The sequence below is a fragment of the Limulus polyphemus genome, unplaced genomic scaffold, assembly GCF_000517525.1.
Source record: "Limulus polyphemus unplaced genomic scaffold, Limulus_polyphemus-2.1.2 Scaffold2947, whole genome shotgun sequence".
In the NCBI taxonomy this organism is placed as follows: domain Eukaryota; kingdom Metazoa; phylum Arthropoda; class Merostomata; order Xiphosura; family Limulidae; genus Limulus; species Limulus polyphemus.
The window spans coordinates 11,121-31,570 of NW_013668557.1; the positions used below are offsets into that span (position 1 = coordinate 11,121).

General features: G+C 34.3%; 2 protein-coding genes across 8 annotated transcripts in view; one reads left to right on the top strand and one right to left on the bottom strand.

Annotated features, from left to right (window-relative positions):
- Positions 1-20,450, top strand: part of LOC111087986 — a 74,026-nt gene that overhangs the window by 10,608 nt on the left and 42,968 nt on the right. The window contains exons 1-2 of one of the 7 annotated variants that reach the window (XM_022396621.1): positions 7,397-7,491; positions 19,141-19,262. The exons of 2 other annotated variants lie outside the window; for them this stretch is intronic. The gene's annotated coding sequence lies outside the window, so the exon portion shown is untranslated. Of the gene's footprint in view, positions 1-7,396; positions 7,492-7,514; positions 8,217-19,140; positions 19,263-20,450 lie in introns of those variants that run through there. 4 more of the 7 variants (XM_022396623.1, XR_002612607.1, XM_022396624.1 and 1 more) reach the window with 4 other exon arrangements.
- LOC106468285 overlaps positions 19,369-20,450 on the bottom strand; it is a 31,460-nt gene continuing 30,378 nt past the window's right edge. Inside the window, exon 13 of the transcript XR_002612606.1 lies at positions 19,369-19,890. The gene's annotated coding sequence lies outside the window, so the exon portion shown is untranslated. The remainder of the gene's footprint in view (positions 19,891-20,450) is intronic.

The window sequence follows — 20,450 nt, forward strand, 5'->3', positions numbered from 1 at the left end:
TCATGTGAATATTACTGAAAAATTTCATTTTTTTCTGAAAAGGTGGTGTCTATTTACTTGTGACCACTCAGTGTATAATTATTATCATAACTATACTATAATTAGAACAACAGTGAAATAATAATAATACTCTATACATTGTTAGAGGCACGTTACTGCAGACTCGGGAAGTAGAACCTCCACAAGCAGTTTATAATTTAACGATTATTCTAATATCAAACAGTTTCATGTACGTCACCGCTAGGGGAATCTTGTGTCAGTTTCATAATAAATACGTATTGAAATTCAACGTGCTCTAGCTAGAAGGTGAGTAAGCACTTTAATATAACTAAACATTCATAATTGAAATAAGCGATAGAAGGAATAATAAACGAACGATAAATAAAGCCATAACAAAATTAAACTAGTATTTGCTATCTCTCAAAGTTTTGAAATATATGATAATAATATTGCAGACTTTGTGACGCCAGACATTGCAGGTTAAAAAAAAAAAAGACCACCATAGCAGCTGATAAAAGCAAGTGTTTTTAAACAGTTGGGGAAGTAGAGGGAAGTACACACTCTATTATCAACGAACTGTAACAAAATACATAAAAAAAGCCATTATGTCACTCAGTGGGCCACTTTTATTCGTGAGACTACCAAACACCGATTACAGCGCGCGCGGAAATATTTTCAGAATGTACTTTCGTTTTGCATGTAGCAATAATGGCTCTGAGCTCTAAATGCATAAAGATATTAGACTGAGAATGTTAAAAACGCCATCTCCAGACCGTAGAATAGCAATCCGCGATTTTTAACCTTAAAAACTCAAGAATTTGGGATAATTAAAATAGAAACTATTCAATAAAAAAACAAATATAGTGAATATTTGACTGCAAAAAAACAAAAAACAATCATTTTTTTGATGTTCAGTTTTATAACATTTAAACTATAGTTTTCATATTTAACTTTTTTTTTTTTACCAGTTATTTATGTAACGTCTATTGTATTCAATTTTCATTGCCATCTGTAATGTAGTAATCGCGTATCCTCAATGACGGACAAGTCGGAAGCTGCCCAGTTAAAAAACCCCATATTTGTACTGCCTCAATTTTTCTCTTTTAAACTTGTAACCCCAAATATGTTCCAGTTCCCCGAAATAATTGCCCCCTGGTAGCTCAGTGATAAGTCTGACGGCTTATTACATAAAGCCCGAATTTTAATGTCGTAAGCCTGCAGACTTATTGCTGAACTACTGGTGGTGGGGGGAGGCACTTAACAGTAAATAATCTTAATAATATATGCTTATCCGTTTATAACTCATTGTACAATCATTGAAAATTTAGCTTTGGCGACCTTAGGCACAATAAGAGCGACCTCTTACAGCTTTTTTTTTCTATTCGAAACACACATTTCTATTTTATTTTGCTGTCGCACTTGTTTATTCTCTGAAACGCCCCCCCCCCCCCCACGTGGCACAGCGGTATGTCTGCGGACTTACAACGCTAGAAACCGGGTTTCGATACCCGTGGTGGGCAGAGCACAGATAGCCCATTGTGTAGCTTTGTGCATAATTACAAACAAACAAACAACTCTCTGAAACTAGCCACCCAATCTAAGCTTTAATTTAACAAAAACATAAAGTTTTGTTCCCTTAAAGAACCCGCTGGAGCACAGCTTTATAAGTGGGTAATATAATTTGATTATCTTGCCGCTAAAGTCAGCACTGACATTAGATGTTTGAGTTAAATGTATTTGAAAATTGTACATTAATGAATATTATCTGTAAATGATGTACCATGTTTCGTGAAAACTTCTAAATTTTCAAGATCTCGGAAAACATGTTATCAGATTTGATACTATTGTAACGTGTTCTGTTGTTGAGGAAGTTCTTTTGTATATTTGATAAAAAAAATAATGCCAAGTCTAATCCACGTAACGATAACGAATTCATTTATTTCCTCAATAATATATACAATAGGCTAAGTTCACAGTAGGCCTAACTTCACAAATAACGTTTCAACAGAAACTAATGTAAGTCTACCTCGCAAATAAACTTACTTGCAGAGGTCCTCGCTAATCGATTGATAAGAAGCACAACAAACACGCTGACTAACTTACTGACTAGCTAAATCACAGATGATTAGACGCAATAACTCTCACTGTTTAACTCACTAACTGACACTGAACTGAATAACTAATTCACTAAGTCTAGTATTTTTATCCAATCTAGTTTTCTCTATTTTTCAAGAAACTTTTAGAAGTTACGTCATCATGCCTTCATGACAAGTTCCCACTAATAAATAAATATCTAAATTGAAATATTAAAATAATTAAAGAATATAGCTCACAACAATACATTACACTTGACGAGGCCTACTTCGATATTTCAGAAATATAAAGTTTGTTTGTTTCAGACTTTTCGAATGTATGTATGCGAAGACCAGCCTGCGCAAGCTATACCTAATTTTGAATTTGTAGACTAAAGATAAGGTAGCTAGTCAACAGTACCCATCGCAAACTCTGGGGTTACTCTTGTCTAATCGAATAATGGAATTTGACCCTCACTCTTATAGTGCAAACACTGACGTCAATAAAGTGCAGAGTACGTTTTTGCGGCAACGGGTCTCAAACCACGAACTCTCGGATTCACAATTAGGGCATGCTAAACACTGAGCCCGTCAAAATAAAAGGTAAAAACTCGTATTCAAAACAAATAGAAATTTTCTACAAATTGTTTATAACCGAGGATGTAAAAAGTCTTTAATAAATGAAATATTACCTTTGATAGAGTTTGAATGTTTCACGTTTTGACCCCCAGGTTTCGATACCAGTGGTAGGCACAGCAAAGATAGCCCATCGTGTGAATGTTTCACGCTTGGACCCCAGGTTTCGATACCAGTGGTAGGCACAGCAAAGATAGCCCATTGTGTAGCTTTGTGCTTAACTACAAACAAAACAAAAGTTTTATGTTTTACGAGAAAAATGATAAAACAAAATTAAATTCTGTTAACTCTGGTTTTTGATTTGCGCACCTGTTTTGAAAACATTAATTACACTTATGTAATAATAGTTAGAACTAAAAATGTGTTATTGTGGGTTTTAAACCGCTAATTTTCTATCGATACTAAAAACGTGATTAGTACGAAAAAGATGAACTTTGAACTGAGCCTAAGTTGATTAAATCAATGTTACCCGTATTATCCGTTACAAAGCAGTAACTTTACGAGCTTACAACGCTAAAATACTGGGTCTGATTCCCCGCGGTGAACACAGCAGATAGCCCAAAAGGGCTTTGCTTTAAAAAAAACAAAACAAAAAAAAAAAACAGGCAACACTATCCGTTACGTATTTTTTTTAATGTTTCACCGTTTGGCAGCCTAGTATACATCAGAACAGAATTACATTAATGAAAACTGTATTTTTTAGCCCAGGGAATAAACAATAGAATATATGCAGTTAATGTATTTAAGGCTGCTTCGCCCACATTATCCTACTCAGGTTTTTTTTTTTTGTGAGATGGCCCGAGTTCGTTGGTCACTTGATTGGCACGTTAAATATCTCGTGTAAATAACCATATGAGAAAATGTCATACTTTATAGGCCTTTAGCATTTTTCCGTCTTTTCAAAATTTCAAACTCACCTAACTTTAGTTAATTTATAAAATTGCTGGATGAAAGTTTCATCATTTCTAAGTTTCTAAATTGTGTGATTAGCCAATGGTGAAGTGTCGCGTGCGTACACACTTCTTGTATGTTCGGTTCTTCATTCAAAAGATTTTCTAGTTTTCATGCATTTTTCTCGAATTAACCCACACCCATGTTTATCAACGTTAAAACAGTGTCATCTTTAGGCTTAGCTATTCACGCGTCAGAAAAATCTGTTTCTATGAGATTAAATTGATGCGGGTGTGGTCACAAAAATAGAACTCCGTAGTGATGACGATAATTATACGTCAAAAACAAATCGTGGAAGCAAGGTGGGGATATTAAATACTTCACAACACAGTAGCTGTGTAAGATGTCTGGTTTCTCAATACCAATCAGAATTGGCCTGTATAGAACTTTATTTTTGAATATTGAATTTATTTTATTTATTTTTTATCGCAAGAATGTTGTATCGACTTTTTATAGAGACACATAACATTCTAGTTGATAATCACTGGTTCTAGGCATTATTCTTTACAAAATCTCGATTAAACAAATGTCCTTAGATATGTAATGTAGTTCCTAAGAGTTCAGATGTGATCAGCTTTTAAACTGAGCATTGAAGGGTTAAATAAAAATGAAATAATAAAAAAAACACTTGATTTTCATGCCCCAGAATGCGGTTTATCCATGTCGTCGCCGCCTGTCCATTAGTGTAGGGGCGAGGCACGCGACCTGAACAATACTAACAATGCTTTCCTTTCGTGAATAGAACGAGACGACAATGAAGACTACTTAGTTTTCAAAACTTGCATGAGTTTGGTTCCAAGGTTAAAAGCTTAAAGCGCAAGAATATAATCTGAAGCTCGCTTTTTTTCTACTGAAGTTTGAAAAAAAAATCGTCCAACAACAATTGTGCGCTCTGCTTGTCCGCATGTCAAATATTCTATTGAAACACAACGCCGACGCTTTTAACCCTCTCTTGTCCCACTGTGGCGTACAGTAGACGTACGTGGGTTGAACGTGTACAATGAATCACCCCCAGAGACTGAAAGAATAGGCTAATCAATTGCGATCTAGTACAAAGACAGCTGAACTAGGCTTTGTGAATTGTCCATCACCAGTTGAAAGGTGTTATTTAATCAATTGAAAACTCTCAGATTATTGCTGGTGGACACTGCAAATGCTCGAGTTTCAAAACAGTTTTTAATTAAACAGAGAACCCAAATTTAATGACTAATCTAGTGATGAAAACTGATAAATGTACTTTTATATATATATTAGCTTCTCACGGCTCCTTTTATCTTCCCAGTTAACACTCAATATTGATAGTATAGAGATGACGAAAGCGAGCCATTTTCTTGCATGTAGGATATCAACTCGGTGCCTCTTTAAATCTAAATAAACGTATTTCATTTTCCTGGATGTATAACATTATTTCGACTGTCAAAACGTGCCATTTAAGGCCTATCGCCTTCTTGTCGCTGTTTTCTCCTTGTAGCATTAATTTTTGTTTTGCAAGGAAATTGTCTGTAATTTATAACTAGGAAGTTTACGCTGAAGCGACGGATTCACGTGTCTCTCTCCTCCATCACGTACCACGTGATGTGATCGGAGTTCGTAGTAGCTGCAGGAGAAACTTAACCTCTGACATATCAGTTCCGTTCCAATCTCCGGTTGTGCAGCTAACCGGAGAAATTACAATGAATGTCATCTCAAATATCCTCAATTCTTTTTTTTTTCCGTCAGTTTTCGTGGATCTGTTGTCTTTCTTTAGATGACTTCGTGTGGGGTTTTTATTTGTCAGTGAGCGCGAGCTCTCAGGAAAAGAAGCTCGTGTTTGTCTGACCTATCACTGCTTTTAACTGAAGTTAGTTCTTGCTGTAATACTACACTTTTACCGAAGAAGGACCAGAAAAATACGAGCGAAATTTAACCTGTACATCGAAAACGTGCAGACTTCCGTTAGGATAAAGCATAGTTTATCACTGATGCTGATATAGCCAGAAGTCTTCATAATTAGCGCTTTACGTTCGAGCAAACAGCCTCAGGAAGGTGTCGTTATCAAGGCCGTTATTAAACTACACGGATCGCGTGGATGCTTAATGACACTGTTAAGTACATCGTTAAACTGAGACTGGTAAAAATTGTTTGTACACAGGGATAACAAATTATTACTCTCGCATTACTAGTGTAAGGAGCAGCAAAACGAGCGTTTGTACGATTATAACAGGTTATAAACTAGTTCATTAAGTTTCCAATTCACACAGTTATAACAACTTATTTCTAATCAACTTATGACGTCTACAGATATATAGAAATATGACTACATGTTTTTAAATAACTCAATACGCCTCCGGATTTGTACAGTTATATCAATATGTTTATTAAATAAGACATTATGTTGGGCTTAATATATATTTTAACACTACATTCTTAGTTTAGTTCCTTAAAACAATGTAGTATTAGATATTTAATAGGCCTAACATAATGTCCAATGATAAATATAATTAATTATAATAATGTTTCGCTAGCTTGTAAAAGACGTTCAAACCGTAACGATTCATTAATTAAGGCCACGATTTTATTATACATATTATATATTAATACTAGAGGTCACCACTAAACAAAAATAAACCGCTGGTTAAGTCTACAGGCAAACAAGGCCTAGGAGACAAACAAAGCAATACGTAAGTGTTGTTATAACGTAGGGAAGTCACTAGATCGTTTTATAACAGAATGAAGTTCTTCAAAATTGTCTGCAATTTCCTATAATACGTAGGTCAATTACGATTTGTATTGGTTTTGTACAAATGTTACAATTTACGATAATAAGGGTTTGGTTTTTAGTTTTATTACAGTTTTTCTTCTTTTCTTTTATCACGTACTTCAGATATTGACTGTTTTATCAAACACTGACGAGCAAACCAAATACTCATTCTAGAAGTGTATTAAGTGTTAAAACACCGACGTAGTTTTTGGTACTCTTTGAAACACAGACGTAAATAAAAAATCTTGCAGCGTAGAACATCTTCGCTGGCGGAGCATGCCACACGTATTACCTCTCTCTGTCAATCAAGGCGTTAACGTGTTCGTCGCCGTAAGGCCTAATGTGCTCCGCCGACTAATGCCCTTTGTTCTCGTTTTTTATATTAGAATGTGATGGTCTATGCCATATAAGACGTTATACACCATAAGACGTAACCTAAACGATTAATATGAATATTGTTTCTACGGAGACTACTATGTTGTACAATTGTTCTAGTCAAACCTGTAATACCTGAGCCCACGGCCTCTCAAAAAATGTACTATAATTATTCAGAAAATAAAAATAACTCAAATTCATATTCCCTTAACAATTTCAATTTTTTATCCTACAATAATCACATTGTAGCCATTAGCGACTTTTACCGTTTTTAAGAAAGAGTTTTTTTATGAATAATTCATTAAGTTATCTTTGACTTTACTACAAACTTTATGCTCTTTGAAAATTGTGCAAATCATTGATTTTTGTCGCCCTAGGACTGGTCAGTGGTAAGTTATGTATACTAATTTAGTTCAAGGCGCTCGCATGTTCATCAAAATCAATGATAGTTTAACTGTAGAATAAAAATACGAAATAAGTCATGTTGCATTACAGCGTAATGGAAAACGGGGACTAGTGCAACTATATTTTAGTGAAGAAAAACAGTATTAAATTTTCTGACATAATTAATAATACAAATAATATGTTTGTTTCAGAATAAAGCCACATTAAGCTATCTGCTGTGTCTACTGCTGGGAATCGAACCCCGGATTGGAGGGTTGTAAATCCGTAGACATACCGCTGTCCCACCGGGGGACCGCTGTACAGTCCTAAAGGGTAAATACTTAATACGTATTGTAAAGTTATAAATATGTACATATATGATCCTTGCCCAGATTCCCGAGATTTTTAATGTGGCCCTTTCTGTAATAGGTCAGTAAATGATTATGTTATCTTTCTTGTTGTGGTGTAGTATCACACATATTACAAAGAAAATAAGACAAATTTTGATTAATTATATAATCTAAAGAAAATGTTAACACTTCGTATTAGAAGTTGAGAATTCACGGAACTTAACATACAATGCGAAGAGACACTTTGATAACTTTCCCGAGTTGCTAGCACAGACCAAACCTTTGATAACACACAGTGAACATCCAATTTGAATTTTTTACATTTTATTTGGATCTTATGCAGCATTGGTGGACAAACCAAAAGAGTCTGGAACTTCTTGTGCTTCAGTAGACCTTTGTTTGCTCCAGGAAACACAGGATTATTCTGTAATTCTAATGCAGTGGCATGACTGCGCGGCTGACAACACGTGCCGAAACACTCACGTCACCTTTGGCGGCTCGCGAGATCGGTCGGTGCGAATATTATCAGTATGCTAATCCCTCCTGACGCCCGTGTTTGAGATGCAACAGAAGAAGACTGCCTTCAATAATTCGGAGCGACTTCTATTAGCTAGGCCGTTATGATACTCAACTTGTGCGTCCCCAGTGTAAATCGTCATCGGAATCATAGAGCTAGCACTGTCTAGCATTTGAATGACTCACGTGCAGGTATGATTCACTAGATATAAGCTATGGAGATGGGGCTTAGGATTCTGTCATAGGATAGCGGGGTTAATCCGGTATATCAATCTATTAAACACGGACAGAATTCGTTTTCAGAAGTACCACGAGTGTGTGTGTATAAACCAATAATCATTTAAACCTATAACTACGAATCCACAGTTCAAATCTTCCACCACATCCGTTATACGTAAACAACTCTCCCAGTGACAGGTTTATTTTGAGATACACGATAAGAAACGAAAGAGGTGTGTGTTTTAGTATTTCATTACTTGTATAAAATTTTGGAAAGTTTGAGGGAGGAATAACCCTTTTTTTTTTTCATGGTGGTACAATATTACAAACTTTTAGGGCACTGAAAGAGTTGATTACATTTGCCAAAGAAAACTGTCACAGCGAACTTTCTGGATTCTTCCATTAGACGAGCCAAGCCTGCAATTTAGGCTGAAAACCTAAAAACTAATTGAACAAGACGTTTTCTGTTTGTTTAAAAAAATCCAGTCTAAAAGTAAATCTAATGTTGACAACAAAAAAAAAACTAATTTGACGCTCTTCACTTTCGACTGCCTAATATACTGACTCGTGTTATTTTATCTTGTTTGTTTCTTGTTAAGCACAAAGATACAGAATAGTTTATCTGTGCTGTGTCCACCACGTGTATCGAAACCCAGTTTTTAGTGTTGCAAGCCTTCAGACTTACCGCTGAATCACTGTTTTTTTTTTGTCTTAGTTATTCATAGAGTTTATTGTTATTTTACTAGGGTGCGCTCTGGTTCAATCCCTTCAACTAAAATATATTTTAGACTAGCTGGAGTACCCGTTCCCTGGGCGGAAGTTATGTAAATTAATGATTAATGAAAAGTTATCTTAGAACATTAAAAGTTGCTTCCCTTATATGCAATTGTAAAAAAATGTAAAACTGAAAATTTGTATGTATCTCCCCATGGACCCAACAAAACTTTATGCCCAACTTGGGCGAAGTAGTGGTAAAAAACGCAAGAATGCCCATAAAAACCGCAAAATGCAAAGCTAAAGGTTTGTATGTACCTCTGTACGGATCCAATGAACCTTCATAGCAATTTTGGTGAAGATTCATCTACACCCTGCGAAGTAGTTACATGGACAGACAACAAACAGTACTATTATATTTATGCTAGCGAAAGTACCCGGCTTCGCTCGGGTTATTAGGTTCATATACTCTAGATGTCTATGTCAGTATGTGTATTTTGAACCCATTTTAGCATAAAAGTATTACCTATATACTTTTGTTGCAAAGTAATATGGCATAAAAGCCATTGTTACCAAAACGTACTGGCTTTTCTATATATATTAGAAGTTATTATATAAGGAATAATTTTTTCTATGTGGCTTTTTTTGCTAGCTTCTCTCATTAAAAAGATGCACGTGCGTGTCTGTCTCTCTGTGATTTGTATTTATAAAATATGGAACCACGTGGATAAGTAATACCCAGGTGCACGACTTCAGGGTCCACTTAATATGGGTGCAAAATTTGATAAGATTAAGTAATACCCAAGTGCACTCCCTCAGGGTTCACTTAGTATGGGTGCAAAATTTCAGGTTTCTAGGTTCTTTTTTCTTGGAGCTACGGTGGTCATACTTCTTTTCTATGCGTTTTTTTCGCTATATTGTTTCATAAAAAGATGCGCATGCGCGCACCCAGGTGTATAAGTAATAATATCCAGTTGCACCCCTTAGGGTCTACTTAGTATGGGTGTAAAATTTCGAGTTTCTAAGTTCTTTCATCTTGGAGATATGGTGGTCACACACATCTGACACGTAAGGGCCCAAGTCAGTGTCTGTTTGTCTGTCTGTGATTTATATTTGTAATATAAGGAACCAAGGAATCACTTCTTTTCTATGATGTTTTAAGCTAGCTTGCCTTATTAAAAAAATGCGTGCGCACGTGAATAATATCAGTAGTACCCAGGTGCACACCCTCAGTATATGTGTGTAAAATTTCAGGTGTCTAAGTTCTTTCCCTTTGGAGATATGGTGGTCACACGTCTTTTCTATGTGGTTTTTCGCTAGCTTGCATCATTAAAAAGATGCACATGTGCGCACGCTCATGGATAAGTAATAATACTCAGGTGCACACCCTCAGGGTCCACTTAGTATCTGTGCAAAAATTCAGGTTCCTAGGTTCTTTCCTCTTGTAGATACGGCGGTCACACACACACAGGCACGCCTTTTTATTATTATATAGATAGATCTGTTTTCTTTTTCACTAACTTATAAACGATTTCTTCAGCGGGATTGGGGCTTGTTAAATGTTTGAATTGAAAAATTGAATTTGATTCAATATTAAATTTCCTCTCTTGAAATGGAAGCTACATGTATGTAGATTCATTAATTTACTTGTCCGCATTTATTGACGTATTTCTTGGTTCAATATTTTCTTTGTCCTCTTCACATGATGCATCTTTAAGACAGATTTCTGTGTATTTGTAAAACTAAAATAAAGTTTGGTTTAACATTTCTTTTATATTCTTGTTACATTTAGATTCCATTTGATCAGAGTGCACCCAATATCATTTCTTCATTGTTCATATTTAGTGGAATATAACAAAGTTCGTTCTTTTTTTTTATTATTTACTGATATATTTCACAGTTCAATATTTTCTCCATTCCATCTAAATGATGTTTCCTGGAGAATATTTTTTTCTACATCTACGTCATTTGGATCAATATTTCATTTGTTAACTTATATTTTGCAATATTTAGGTCTTGCTTTATCCGACCTTCTTATCTGCTGTAATGCAGTTTTTTTTTATCGAATTTGGTTACTGCAGGGTTGACACAGTGGTAGAGCTTTGAATTTCGGAACTAGCGAGCCGGGCTCGAACCAGTGTCATCCACCATCAAATTTCCCTCACTTTAAGCTGTGGATGTGTTATAAGAATTACAGTTAATTCCTTAACGCAGGTGGTAGGATTCTGCTGATTGGATGTTTTTCCCATGGTCAGTAGTTTAGAATTAAGAGTTGTGGCGTTAAATTAATTAAGTTTGCCATAATTACGAAATACAATGCACAGCTGTTGTACTTCCTGTTGCCTTTGTTTGCAGCATTGAATTTTAATTCATTTATTTATTTGTGTCGTTTATTTATTCCTTTTATGTTCTTGTTCTTTTATATATGTAAGAAGTACTTCGTTTATTTTATATAAAAGGTCGTGCCAAAGTAACGAATAATAATTATTACTAGCAGAGACCCGCAAAACATTTCCGGCCAAATTAGTATCTTTATCGTAACAGTACTTCTTTAAATATAACATTTATTGCACAATACAAACGAATTGTAATCGTAGACAACGAAATGTGTAAATCCACTTGTATATAGGCCGTACTTTGCGTCTTAGTTTGTTTTACAGCAGTTCTCTCGTTTACTGCTTTGCGTCTTAGTTTGTTTTACAGCAGTTCTCTCGTTTACTGCTTTGCGTCTTAGTTTGTTTTACAGCAGTTCTCTCGTTAACTGCTTTGCGTCTTAGTTTGTTTTACAGTAGTTCTCTCGTTTACTGCTTTGCGTCTTAGTTTGTTTTACAGTAGTTCTCTCGTTTACTGCTTTGCGTCTTAGTTTGTTTGACAGCAGTTCTCTCGTTTACTGCTTTGCGTCTTAGTTTGTTTTACAGCAGTTCTCTCGTTTACTGCTTTGTGTCTTAGTTTGTTTTACAGCAGTTATCTCGTTTACTGCTTTGCGTTTTAGTTTGTGTTACAGCGATTTCCTAGTTTACTGGTTTGTGTCTTAGTTTGTTTTACAGCAGTTATTTCGTTTACTTCTTTATGTCTTAGATTGTTTTACATCGGTTATTTCGTTTATTTCTTTGTCTTTTTTTTTTTGTACAGCGGTTCTCTCGTTTACTGTTTTGTATTATAGTTTTACTACATGGCTTTTCTTGCTGTATCGTACATTTTTTGTTCCACACAGGATATGTTTGTTGTTTAAGACTCATAAGTAAATTAATTCTGTAGAATTATACATGGACTTTTCTCTGCCTTAAAATACTTTTATTTGCGAGCTTTCGGCCCTCTTACGGGAGCCTTCATCGGGCAACAATGTACTGAGCGTTAAAGAATCGTTTAACTGTGGAACACTGCTTTAAAATAGGTATCTAGGCAACAGTCGTAACAATAACTCACATCTGGTATTAAAAATATTAAACATATATAATTATGGTGAATATAAAATATAAATGCTGCGATTTAATAAACATAAAGAAAAATACAATTACAGGTATTATATAGAGAAATAAAAATAAAGGAATTTTTTATACTACAATTAAAGCTTTAATATTACATCGAAACCACAGCAAATAATATGTTTTATGTCTTTTATTAGTGGTATCCATCCAATATTGAGTAGTTGTTGGCCGTTGTTTTGATAAATACCCACTGGTGTTCCACTGTTTTGTGCTCGGATGGCAATAGCTTCCTTGATTTTTCTACGTTTGGTGTTTTCTTCTCTGTCTACTATTTAGGTAATTTTAAATCTATTATATGATCGTTTTCCTTAACATGAAAAGCTTACCTGTAACGGATGTTGTGTTTCCCCAATGTATTGCTTGTTACACTCACGCCTAGTGCTATATACCACGTTCTTGGGGGAGAGACTGGGAAGTAGGGATTTTACTTTCGTAAGACTGTCGGTAGTGTAGGAGGATTTAAAAAAAAAATACGGTGAGGTTAAGTTTATTCATTATCCTACGAAGTTCTTCTCCTAGGCCTAATATGTAAGAAAGAGATACCCTTTTCCTTTCGTTGTGATTTTCAGGTTGTGATTCATTAGTAGTTGAGACAGATGAACCATATAACACACGTTGAAACGTTTTATTTCGATAACCGTTATTCCTGAAAATCTTCTCAAGATGTTTAAGTTCTTCATCCTGGGAAAACGAGGAGCATATACTTGTAGTTCTAGATTTTACTGTTTTGATAATCCTAGTTTTGACAGATATTGTATGACATGAGTGAAAATTCAAATATTTATTTTTCTGAGTCTTCTTCCGATAAACGGTAGTGGTCAACATTTCCAAACTCGTGCCCTTGTGAACCAGAACATCGAAGAATGGGAGTTATGAACTTTTCTTCTCCATGGGTCCATAAAATAAACATATCTCACCCATATACGAGGTTGATGAAGGTATGGTGTTTTGCAGTTTCTATGGGCGTTTTCTTACCACTACTTCGTCCCCTGTTGATGGATTTTCACCAAATTTGGCACCAAATTTTGCGGAGACACATGGAAAGTTGCGGTTTCAAATTTTGTGTCTTTCAGTTTTTATGGGCGATTTTGCGGTTTTTTTTTATATATAATTATATATAAGGGAAGCAACTTTTCATGCCCTAATATAACCTTTCATTAATCACGAGTTTACATAACTTCCGTCCAGGGGACGGGTACACCAGTTAGTGTTTTATAACTGTAATAATAGATATCAGTTATTTACTACTGTTGCCTAGATACCTATTTTAAAACAGTGTTCCTCAGTTAGACGAATTTTTATCGCTCAGTACATTGTTGCCCGATGAAGGCTCCCGTCAGAGGGCCGAAAGCTCGCAAATAAAAATATTTTAACATAGAGAAAAGTCCGTGTATAATTCTACACAAATGATCTATTTTGTTGTTGTTGTTTTCGTTTACTGTACTATATCTTAATCAGTTCTACACAGAGATTCTATTTCTTGTTGTTTGTCGTTAAGCACAAAGCTTATCTAACGAGTATCGACACCTGGTTTTTAGCGTTATAAGCTTTTTAGGCTTACCGCTGAGGGGGCATTTCTTGTTGTTTTTGTTTACTGCTTGTATCTTAGAATCCTCCAGAGCGGTATTGTTTTGTTGTTGTTTTTTGTAGTATTAGTTTACTACGTGTATCCTACTTTGTATCACGGTGATAGAGTTTTTGTTGGTCTGATCTATTGAAATGTATTTTACTTTATTTCAACAATGATAGAGTTTTTAATGCTCCTTTTTAGTATGTAGTAACTTACTAAATTCTACAGAGGTTCTGTAGCTGTTTACAGGGGTTCTAAGCAGTTTACACGGGTTCTAAAGCGAACCTTATATTTGTTCTCGTTACTGTATTATACTATAAGTTTATCTTTTTATTTACTTTTCGAGATGTCGCGAAATTATCTCAGCGTAGATTAAAACTAAGAAAAAGTGTCTGTATAAATATAATATTACTGTCTGTTGTCTGTCCATGTAATTACTTCACAGGGGGTGGATGGATCTTCACCAAAATTGGTATAGAGGTCCATGTAGGTGTACATACAAATTTTCGATTTTTATGTGTGTTTTTTACCACTACTTCGCCCCCTGTTTTAGGTTTTATGGGTGTCTTTTACAATTACATATAAGGGAAGCAACTTTTCATATCCTAAGATAACCTTTTACTAATCATGAATTTACACAATTTCCGTCCAGGGGACGGGTACTCCAGCTAGTATTACAATAACTCTCCACACTTATAGGCAAGTTTCTTAATACTAGAAATAAACGACCTTATAACATCAAAAATGTTGTTTTGATTTTATTTAATATAATTTATTTATTTAAATAAAAACAACAGTTGGTGTTGTAAAGTCGTTTATTTCCAGTATTAAAATGTCTTCTATACACCAATATGCACTACAAAAATTAAATAATGAGGTAAGTTTCTTGTTTCCGTTATGATATTTTATCGAGTTATTCGTGTTTATTTTTGGCTTATTATTTTTCAACAACTTTCTCTCTTGTTTACGTTATTTTTACTTTAATACTTTCAGTGTAAATTACAAATAACAATCCACCCGAGTAAAATATCACTGAGTTATTCCGCTTTCAATGAATGTCGCTCTTCATCATTAACCCTACAGTTTCTTGTAGTTGTAAACTGTATATTACATGTATGGTGTCTTTAGTTATCATTTATTCACTGCCGCGAAACTATATTGAAGTAGGTTTGAAGGATTTGTAGCATTTATACTAGTAATTAATTCTTCACAATTATTCAGCAGACAAGCTAATTAAGGTACTAAAAATGAATACACGCACTATCTATTATAAACTGATATAACTCGATAGATTTGAGTCGAATAACAGATTGGGTTTCCTATTTGTTTTGAATACCTTAAACAGCTTAAACATACTCATAAACATAAAATACCTTAAACATATTATTCAAGCCCTCTATAAATGTAGGTTTGTTGTGGTAATAAAAGGCAATTAAAAATACCATACATTGGTGTTAAATTTTTTAATTTCAAAAAAAAAGAGAATATATTTATTATCTTTATTTATTGCCATTTTTCTTTTTGTGTTTTGAACATTTTAAAGTTATGTATTCTTATTTTATGTTCCTGGAAATGTATTTTAAACGCTTTTTTCTCGTCATGTAATAATGTACGAGTAGAATTATATACGGACTTTTCTCTATGTTAAAATACTTTTATTGCGAGCTTTCGGCACTCTTACCAGAACTTTTATCAGGCAACAATGCACTGATGCCCGATGAAGTCTCCGGTAAAGGGGCCGAAAGCTCGCAATAAAAGTATTTTAAATTAGAGAAAAGTCCGTTTATAATTCTACATATTAATTTACCTACGTTATGAGTCTTAATAATGTACGTTAATTTTTCTGAATAAAACAAAAAAAGTCAAACAGTGTTTTTATTTTACTACACGAATGCAAAAAAGTTCAGTATGCCTACAGATAAGTTTCATTAACAAACCTTGTGTGAAATATTCCTACACTTTACAAACTGAATTAAATTTTAAAATATAATGTGTTGTTAGTGTTAGGCATAAAATAACAAAACTGTAAAACCCTATTCCAGGCGGTATTCATAATGGCTAAACGTTATCATTTCTGTAACAATTACGTAATGTTGACTTTTCTGTCGTAGCGTAAATACGCACCAATTTTACTAGTTTTAGCCTAAAATGTAAACTTTTGTAAATGTGAAGTGTTACAGACAGAGTTGGTTTTATGAAAGACTTAAGTTAAACTATAATTTGAATTTAAATTTCATATTTTGTAAATAGCTCTTAAAATTTGAACGCTTACATCGGTACTCAAATGCCTCACTGTAATCTTTTTTCTCTATAAATAAAAATATAAAACGTAATCAAAGCAGAACTTGAAAGTTATCCTTCAATGCAAATTGACTCTTCCTTCGAATTATACAAACACTGCTGCCACCTACAGAAATTACGCGAAACTTTATTAACATAGTAAAATTAGGTTTCATTTGTGTGATGTCATATCGCTTTCTTTTGGTGTTTCATTAGGTTTTCCTTGGTCCTCCTCTCACATAAAACTTGTCATATTCTTAGTAATGACAAAAATACGCGACTAATTAAGACCAAAATATTATTATTATTATTTTGTTATTGTTGTAAAACACAAAGCAATGCGCAATTAGAATACACGAAAAACATGCTTGCGAAATGTTAGCACGTATGTATATAAATAGCATAACAAAAACAGGACATTTGTGGAACTTAAAAGCAACCTATGTGTAATGTTTAACGAAGAAGGCCTAGGAATAAAAACATCGATTTCTTGCAACACTAATAAGTATTGTTTGTTTGTTTTAAAACAAAGCCACACTGAGTTATCTACTGTGTCCACCAAGGAGAATCGAACCCCGGATTTTAGCGTCGTAAGACCATAAACTTACCTCTGTTACACCGAAAAAGACACGCTAATAAAGTAAGCTTACTACAGTAAAATTGTGTGTTGTTATTTAAGTAATGTGATTACACACATAGTACATATGTAAAAATATGAATAACGTTGATATAGTAATGATTCATATTAGGGTAAATTTGTGTTTGACATTTCGTGAGATATAAACTAACGTAGAATCTGTAAGAGTGCTCTGAAAATTAAATATGGTGGTTTTTACAGCTTTGTTTTTTGCATGTGTTTAAACTTGAGTCGATTTCGGAATACTGTAGATTATAGTAACAATTTGAGTAAATGTAAGGTAAGATGCGTTAAACGACTTTCTTGCTAACTACCACTGCCATAATAACAGACGAGAAAACAAAACAATTAGTACTAAAGACAAAATATTTATTTAATTGTTCGAGGTAGTACGGCACAAATGAAACACCTTAAATTAACTAGGACGTATTAGTAACTTCGTGATTTGTCCCGAATTTAAGCAACCAAAGACGAAACTTGTATATATATAAAAAAAACTGTTAGTAAATTTCGTATATAAACCATGTGTAGGCCTGGTGGTTAAGGAGCTCAACTCACAATCTGCGGGTTCAAATCCTGCCACCGAACATGCTAACCCTTTCAGCCATGAGAGTGTTATAATGCGACAATCAATCCCAATATTCGTTGGTAAAGAGTATCCCAAGAGTTAGTGGTGGGTAGTATTGACTAGTTGTCCTGAAATTTCAAATTAGGGAATGCTAGCCCTTGAGTAGCTGTACACGAAATTCAATAAACAAGTACATAAATACGTGTTTTTTTTCCTCTACTAGAAATTATATATATAAAAAGGCGCCCCCCAGTGGCACAGCGGTATGTCTGAGGACTTACTACGCTAGAAACCGGGTTTCGATACCCTTGGTGGGCGGAGCACAGATAGCCCATCATGTAGCTTTGTGCTTCATTACAAACAAAGAAAAAGTTTTCGGACAAAGCCACATTGGGCTATCTGTTGTAAGTCTGTAAACTTGTCGCTGTCCCACCGAGGGACAAATCTAGGAACTTTTGTTCCACATTTTACACCTATTGTTCTTGTGATGCTTGGGGATATTGCCATATACTAGCAAAAAAAAAAAAGGAAGAATGTCAGAAATTTTGTTCTGGTCACCAGCTGCTGGCTGGCCGAGTGAAAAATTTCCCGTCAGACAGAATCTGCATTCTACGGTAAAACATACAGCTATAACATACCACTGCTGCTGTCTACAGATGATTCACGGAGAATTCTTTGGGGGGCTATACAGTTAGCGTTTGCAGAGGGTGGCAAAACACGTCGTGCCGGCAGGACTCCGCTTTCGCGGGGTAACCATTCACGATAACATGCGATATTTATTAACACTTCTATCAAAACACCACTGCCAAAAGATAGCTGTGTGATGGATAGAATCCTGGGCCCAGTATAACCAAGAAGAGAACTGGTTGTCGCAGAGTCCAACACCTCCAATAAAGAAGTTCACCACTTGTGCACCAAACTGGCTACCTCCGGGAGTGCAATAGCCAAAGTGCAAGACCACAATAGCAACAAATTGACAGATAACTGCCATACCGAAGGATCTGTTTAAAGGGTTAAAGTAGGTCGGGTATCGTGGCTGTTCTTGGTTAGAGTATATTATCATTTTTTATCTATTTATTTAAAAGTTGTATAGATTACGTATCCATGCATTTTTATTCTGTCTGGCGTGTTTTATTGATAAAGGTTATTTTAAACTAATGTTTATTATTTTTAATGTTGTGTTTTGACTAGTTAATTTCTGTTCTGCTTGTTGTAATGAGATTATTTTGCCTTATGATTAATTAGTATGTGTGGCTAAGAATTATTTTTATACGTATTTAACTTTTAGTAAGGGTTTATTATTATTTAAAGTTTTTATACGTCTGTATCCTGCGAGTTTTAAACATACATTTCATGTTGAATAATTTTTTTAATTTTTGTTGACGTGATGTAGTGAAATGATGACTTGTACCCCTCTTTCGTTTTAATTTTGAATGAATTAAGGTTTCATTCTGTTGTAAAAAGTGTTTTAAGTAATTATAATGAACTGCATATTGTTAAAGATATTTTAATATGTTTCCAGTTACAATTGCGGTATCTAATGTTAAAGAGGGTTTTTGATTATTGAATTGTGTCCTGGTTTAAGAATTTGAAACTATTGAAACAATGTGTTTCTATGACAACGTATATATATGTTACAGATTTCTTTTCAATTTCAACGAAAGGAGAATCTGTGACGTAGACTTAATGTTTTCCGTGATTGGCCGTACCCACTGCTGTGGACTGCAGTTTCGCTTAATGAAGGCTCATCAGCACAGCTTGGGTTAGCAAATTTAAAAAATACAGTTAGGACTCTTGTAACGGTGATTTGTATACAACATTAATGGGGTTTTTAAGTCATTTTCAATCACCAATAAAACAACCTAAAATAATGTTAGAGCTCGTGCCTAAATCATTATTTCACATTACATATCGGATCGAGCATTTAATGATTGCATACATATGTTACATATTATTTCAATTTCAACAAAGGAAAATTTAAAGAAGAATCTGTGACGTAGAGGCCTAATGTTTTTTTTTGGTTGGTTGCGGACTGTAGTTTCGTCCATTGAAGGCTTATCAGCATTAATGAGAGTATACTCACTTATGGAACATTAAACTAGGGAATGTCAACATCTTACAGTAATATTCCAAACCAAAATAATAACACAGACCTACGATGGTTTTATTGTTTTGAAATTTTTACATTTTTCTACAGTAATTCCTGTACGCTGAATCGGAAAATGATATCCATGAACAGATTTTACACAAAACGTCATACGTACTTTTACATAAGTGAATCATTTTCATTGAAATCGGGTCACATTTTATGCTTAAAATGTTGACAACCACTGGCTATAGATTTCTCTAGACCAATCGCGACGTGAGAGTCTTATAGATCGTTCTAGAACCTAAACATAATAATAAAAAAAAATTTCAATATGGTAAACGAAATAATAATTTTATCTAAGTAATAGTTTTCATCTTCCCGATTTGTAAACAAAATCCTTAAGTGATAGAAAAAAATGAACATCATTTTCGAAATCTGCTTAGCTGAATAAAATTTACCAACAACAACAACAAAAAAGGAAACAAATGGATTTAGCTTACAATTGTAATATTATGAAAAAAAAGAATCATATTGGTATAAAGTATAAACATCACGTTAAACTGGTACACAATTAAAAACGTTTTATTTAGGCCTGTCTATGGCCTTCAAAAAGTTGACGACTCTACATGTTTCCACGTTACAACGTCATCCTCAATAACGTCGAAACATGTAGAGTCGTCAACTTTTTGAAGGCCATAGACAGGCCTAAATAAAACGTTTTTAATTGTGTACCAGTTTAACGTGATGTTTATACTTTATACCAATATGATTCTTTTTTTTCATAATATTACAATTGTAAGCTAAATCCATTTGTTTCCTTTTTTGTTGTTGTTGGTAAATTTTTTTCTTCTAAGCAGATTT